Raw genomic sequence first — 6,000 nt, 5'->3', positions numbered from 1 at the left:
TAGATATAAGGTACAGGTTTGCAGAGTGACCAAGCAAGTTTTCAAATGTAGTATGTATGATTCATTAATCGTTTGGCGAGCTACTGGGAAAGGGGCTGTGAGCTACTGTTAGCTCGCAAGCGACATGATGGAGACCCCTGCGTTACGTTAGCTCACGCCAAGATAATCCCTCATCCGAGCTAAACCCTCGTCCAAAATACCGACAAATTAGCATTAATCTATTTATTGAATAGCCTACCTCAAAATGAAAAATTCCTGCATTGCAAACTTGTCATTGCCGTGTAAGAAAACATTGTGTTGCGGTGTGGTGGTATATTATGTTAGCTGACCATGAAACAAAACAAATAATAATATCGATATCAAATTATTACTTTAACATTTTTTCTTATTTACTTACAGTAGCCTACAACATACAGGGTTTGCTGAGGGCCGAGTGCGGACAGCAGGAGACTCTGGACTCTGGATTCTGTTGGTGCGTTTGAGAAGATGAGGGCGGCGTGATTTAAATGTGACTTCTCCTTAAAAAGAGAAAAGAGCTGATGTTATTAATGTGCATTGTCCGTTTTAAATAAATAAATTAAATGAATTAATTAAATTAACACTGTCAGTGTCACAGCCAGGTTCAGAGTCATTATAATGACACTTACTTGAATCGTCAATTTGAAAACAGTTGATCATTACACTTGTTTGTAACACTTATTAATGAGTTGAATATGAGTATAGATAACTTTCACTGACACCAAAAATGTTACTCTTTTCAATTTGCTGTGTAGGTTATCATTGTAGGATAGGAGCCATCTCTGACACAGGGTTAGGGCAGGACATGTCACAAGTCTGGAGAAAATGGAGAGAACCCGCACAGACCCTAGGAATGCATGAAAACTCCAGCCAGAAAGAATCAAACCCAGAACCTTCTTGCTGTGAGGCAATAACCACTGCAACACAGTGCCAACACATGTAAATGCTAATCATAGTCCTCTAAATTTCCAAGGCGGAATTATTAAACATATATCCTCTACTTGTAGTTCACATGAACATGAACGTTTTCAGTTCACTGATATCTCTGCAGAACCACGAAGTTGATCAGTCTGATAAGTCCACAGGTGCTGGTACAGAGTAGAGGATGGTGGTTTGAACCTGCAGACTGCTCTATGCTCTCTCATTTAACCCAGAGACTTTAATTATTTTGCTTCTTGAGAAAACCAAGGATTTCTTTCTTTCTTTCTTTCTTTTTTTTTGCTGTAACTGGTAGAAAAGACCAAGTGTAAGAGTTGATCATACACTGACCTCTACAGGTTGTATTTGGTATTACATATTAAAAACGTTGGGTGTCAAATCGCAGAGAATGTTGAAATTTGTTTATGGAAAGCTGTAGCTTTGGCTCTTATTAGATAATGTATCAAAATTATATTACATAGAAGCCTTCACTTCTCTGTTAAAAACATAATATATTCATTCAGTCACTCATTAACACTTACAGTACTGTAAATGACAGCAATTATTGATAAAATTTTTCATCAGGGTGATATTGTGTAATTTATTACCATTACATTTAGAAATTATGGAAATCTTATCATTTTCAAGATGTACCATTGTTTTTAAAGTTTTTACAATAAACAATAATGACAGAGGTTCCTCACCTGCAGAGAATGAATGTGTCTTATTCATGTCTCCCTGACTAAACTGAATTTCTCTATTGTCTCGAGACTATCTCTCCACACCGTTACATATTCCATATGTACAGGGATATGACCCCTGCACATATGGAATATGTAACGGAGTGGAGAGATAACCTTACAATATTTTGTGTACCATAAAAATGGGGCTTTTGGTGTCATGTTTAATCGGCTGGAGACTAAATCCACTACAACTTTAAGAGAAGTTGGAATGTTAGTTATTTTAGTGATAGAACAAAGTACAGGTTCAGGTTCAGAGGGATTTTCTTTTTCCTAAGAGAGATTAGTTAGAGTTGGAGTAATCATTATCTGGATTTATTTATTCAAATCAGCGATCCTTCAGCTGTCATAAGAACAATTTATCTCATCGTTAATCATCAAAGCTTCCAATTTAATATAGATTTATTATATAGATGATATAAATATCATGGCTGCTGAGTTAATAATAAAACAAAATACATGTTTTCCTCTGTGGATATCAATCATTCAGACCGTGTTAAAGTATTGTTTTGGTTGGATAAACAATGTCTGGTCCAACAAGTTGACACTCACCTCTGTGTCCATGGACAAAGGTAAGAAGAAGCGACAGAAACATGAGATAAAGTCATGTCATGTCATGGCTCTGGTCCCCACTACAACAGAGAAAGGGAACAATAGTATAAGTACAGGGATCATCCTCTGGGGACAAAGGTGACTACACTCAAATTCATGGTAATCTGGCATAGCAAATATCATTAGTGTGCAAACACTTGTGAACAATTAACATAGGATCATTACATACAGTGTTTGAGTGAGTGTTAGTCACTGTAGCTCATCAGCTGTGACTGGGTTGCACTGGGAGGATCAAGAGGTGTGACCAGGAAACACGTCACTTCCTCTGTGCAGCTACTCTACATAGAAACACAACTGTTTTCTTCTTGTTTTAGCTGTAACAGGAATAGCATCAGTGAGGCAGCATGGAGCTCACCTCAGCCACCAGCCAGCCCGACACACACAGCTGCTGCTGCAGACAGCTGGAGACAGATGGAGGCTGAGATATGAGGAAGGGGGGTTGAAGACGAGCTGAGAGCAGCGGAGAGAAGTCAGGTTTTTGTGTAAAGCTTTTTCACTGTGGGGACAGGGGGACACGGTGATACAACCTAATGGAGTCCCCGTACAAAAACCTCCTGCCTTTAAAAACGCTGAGTGTGGAGCACAGGAATGAGCTGTGACACCTGGAAACAAAAACAGAAGCTTCAGCATTTTAATATGTTGATGATGCCTCACTCCTCTGACACTGGAGGACTTTTTTTTTTTGAGTAAATTACAATCCAATCCACAGCTCTTGGGCTTCATCCATTCTTAAACTTTTTTTTTTTTTTTAAGAGGACAGTCTGGACATTTTGTCTCAGCTCACCCTATAGTGATTTTAAAAAATGGGCTGTTTGATTATTTCCAAGAGACAGTTATGTGCAGTTTTACCACTTTTTATTCTAGAAGATCCAATTAATGTGGCTCTGGAGCTGAAGTTTAATTTGGAAGTGGAACTAAACTCATTTTTCAGGGTAAGTTTGACCTCCATTGTGACAAAATTTGTGATTCTACTGTAATGCTGTGGCCTTGACTAGGATTCTGGGGACATATCTTCAGATTCTCAGAGAATAAATGTGTGGAGGTGATTTGGTGACAGAGGGAATTCATGCTCAGTGTCTTTACAGTATATGAACTGGAACTGGAGCATAATAGACAGTTTTAAGTAGATGTACAGTGGTTGAATTGCTGTAGTTTAGAAACCCTGCTGCTGAGCCTCTGTAGCTCTTGTAGCGCAGTGCTTTTTGACATGAGGTTTGTGCACTGTGTGTCTTATGAAGCCCATTTTGGGTCGGGTACAAAACTGACTGTTCTTGGTGAGTAACCTGTCAAATTTTCATTTTATTTCATCAATGTAAAAAGCTTAATGTGATAGCTATGAATTATATCAATTTTTGAAACAAAGAAATTTGTCTTCCAGCTTAATACTCTGTAGTAGAGCTGTGTTGCGTTTAGGAATCATAGGAAATGTTAGTATAATAGATAAACTAAAAGATTTAAATTGTCAGCTGTAAGTTGAGGCTGCTCTGAGCACAGTTCACATCAGGAAGGGTTTTTGTCACAGTGTCAGAGCTCCGTGTTCATTCTCTGAGGCATTTTTCGGAGCTGGGACTAAACTGACGGTATTAGGTAAGAACAAATCTGTCTGAGGCATGTGTGACACTGTGTTCATGTGAGAGAACAAGCTAAACTTAGATTAGAATTTAGAGTGATTTTATTCAGCATCATTAAATCCTTTCTTTAAACAGCCTTAAGGCAGCAGTTAGTTTAGTTAATGTGAACTAGTCAGTCCTGACCTGCTATTCATCAGAAGAACTGGCTCTTTGCCCAGATTAGTCTTTATCAGTCTGTGGAAGAACGGTGAGTTCAAGTCAGAGGTTTACTTTGGGTCTGGAATCAGCCTTACAGTCTTAGATAAATATTACTATATTAGATAATTCAAAGGTTACAATGTGTAATATCTTGAAAATTAGCCCAAATTAACATTAATCCCAACCCAAGTCCCAAATTAGCTCGTCTAATCTCTAGAGGGTAAATTGCATCACAGATTTTTCTCATGGTGTTCAAGTTTTTGTTCAAATTTTGTTGTAAATATCCAAAAAAGACCAAAAAGACTTGAAACTTGCAGTGAGTCTGTGTGATCAGCTACAATCCTGTAGATTTTGATCGCAGCACTATTGCAGCAAAACAAAAAAACAAACAAATTATTTTATAAAATTGTCTTTGAATTTAAAATTTCTGTTGTGACAATTGTCTCTGTCAAATTTTGAACACACATAATCTAAAGTCAAGTTGTGTAATAGTGTAAATTTTTCATTAAATGCTTCAAATTCAGAGCTGTAAAGTCATTAATAAGTCAGGGGATGTCTCATAAAATATATTTAGAATAGAATTAACATTGTAGTTATTCTTAGCTCACAGTTTTATTCATAAAGAATCCAAGTATGAACGTAAAAAGTTTACTTCTTCCCGACCATAACTCTAAACCACCATTTGACCTACACACAGTACTGTGACTCTCACACATCTTTCCTCTGAATATAATGTTAGAGGAAATATTAGAGTATATAATCATATTATATTTCCAAATGACATATTTGTCACTGGGAAATAATCTGAAATAATATTTGGAATGCAGCAAAGTGATTCATAAATTGTTCAATGATCCCTATGAAAAATCAGAGTGGTCAATACTTGGCAGGTAAAGCTGACATTAAATGATGAACCCTTATTTCCACATGTCAGTTTTCAGTGAAATACAAAGTCTAAGTCTTTACGATGAGCTAAACTGCTTCTTATAGCTACACGTTTACATCACAGTTTTAATCTTCTCCGAAATTTCAGACTAATCTAATAATTTATTTTTGTCTTCACAGAACCAGACCGTAATGTCACCCTTCCAAAAGTGACTGTGTATGAACCATCAGAGAGAGAGTGTAGACACAATAAAAACAAAGAGATAAAACAGAAGACCCTGGTGTGTGCGGCCTCTGATTTCTACCCGGACCATGTGAGTGTGTCCTGGAAGATCAACGGGGAGGATACCTGGCTGATCAACGAGGAGGATCCCTGGCTGATCAATAGGGAGGATACCACAAAAGGAATAGCGACTGACAGAGCAGCCCGGCGCCATGGGGAAACCTACCAGATCACCAGCAGGCTGACAATCCCATTAACAATGTGGTACTCACCTGACAGCAACTTCACCTGCACTGTCAACTTCTTCACTGGGAATGAAACAGTGTCCTGGTCAAACTCGATCACAGGGACCACTTGTAAGTTTACTTACAGCTCCGAACAATCCAAACATTAATGACATGAATCATGACTCTATACTCACTGAACCTTCTCTCCCTTCTTCTCCTCCCAGTACCACGAGGAGGTCAGTACAGTTTTGTGTGAACATTTAGATCATAAAGCATCAATGTTGTTGAAACATGTCACTGACTGTTACGCTTTTCTCACAGGGAGATTTGTGCGGGTCTCAAACAACATCAAAATGTCCTACGCAGTTTTGATCGGGAAGAGCGGCATCTTTGGACTGTTTGTGACGCTGCTGGTGTGGAAGCTTCAGGTCGGTCCATTACATCACTGTGTGTATATGAATATATATTTATATTTATTTATATACAAAACAGGTGGAGCAGCACATAAACTTCACTTAGTTCTCCACTACAACATTACTGTAATTGTGAAATTTCACACTGGCTTACAAGTTTAAATTTGTATGCATGCACCTTTCTACATGTTTATA

The sequence above is a fragment of the Trachurus trachurus genome, assembly GCF_905171665.1.
Source record: "Trachurus trachurus genome assembly, chromosome: 8".
Lineage (NCBI taxonomy): Eukaryota > Metazoa > Chordata > Actinopteri > Carangiformes > Carangidae > Trachurus > Trachurus trachurus.
The sequence above is the reverse complement of the archived record's forward strand: the minus strand, read 5'-3'. Positions refer to the sequence as shown.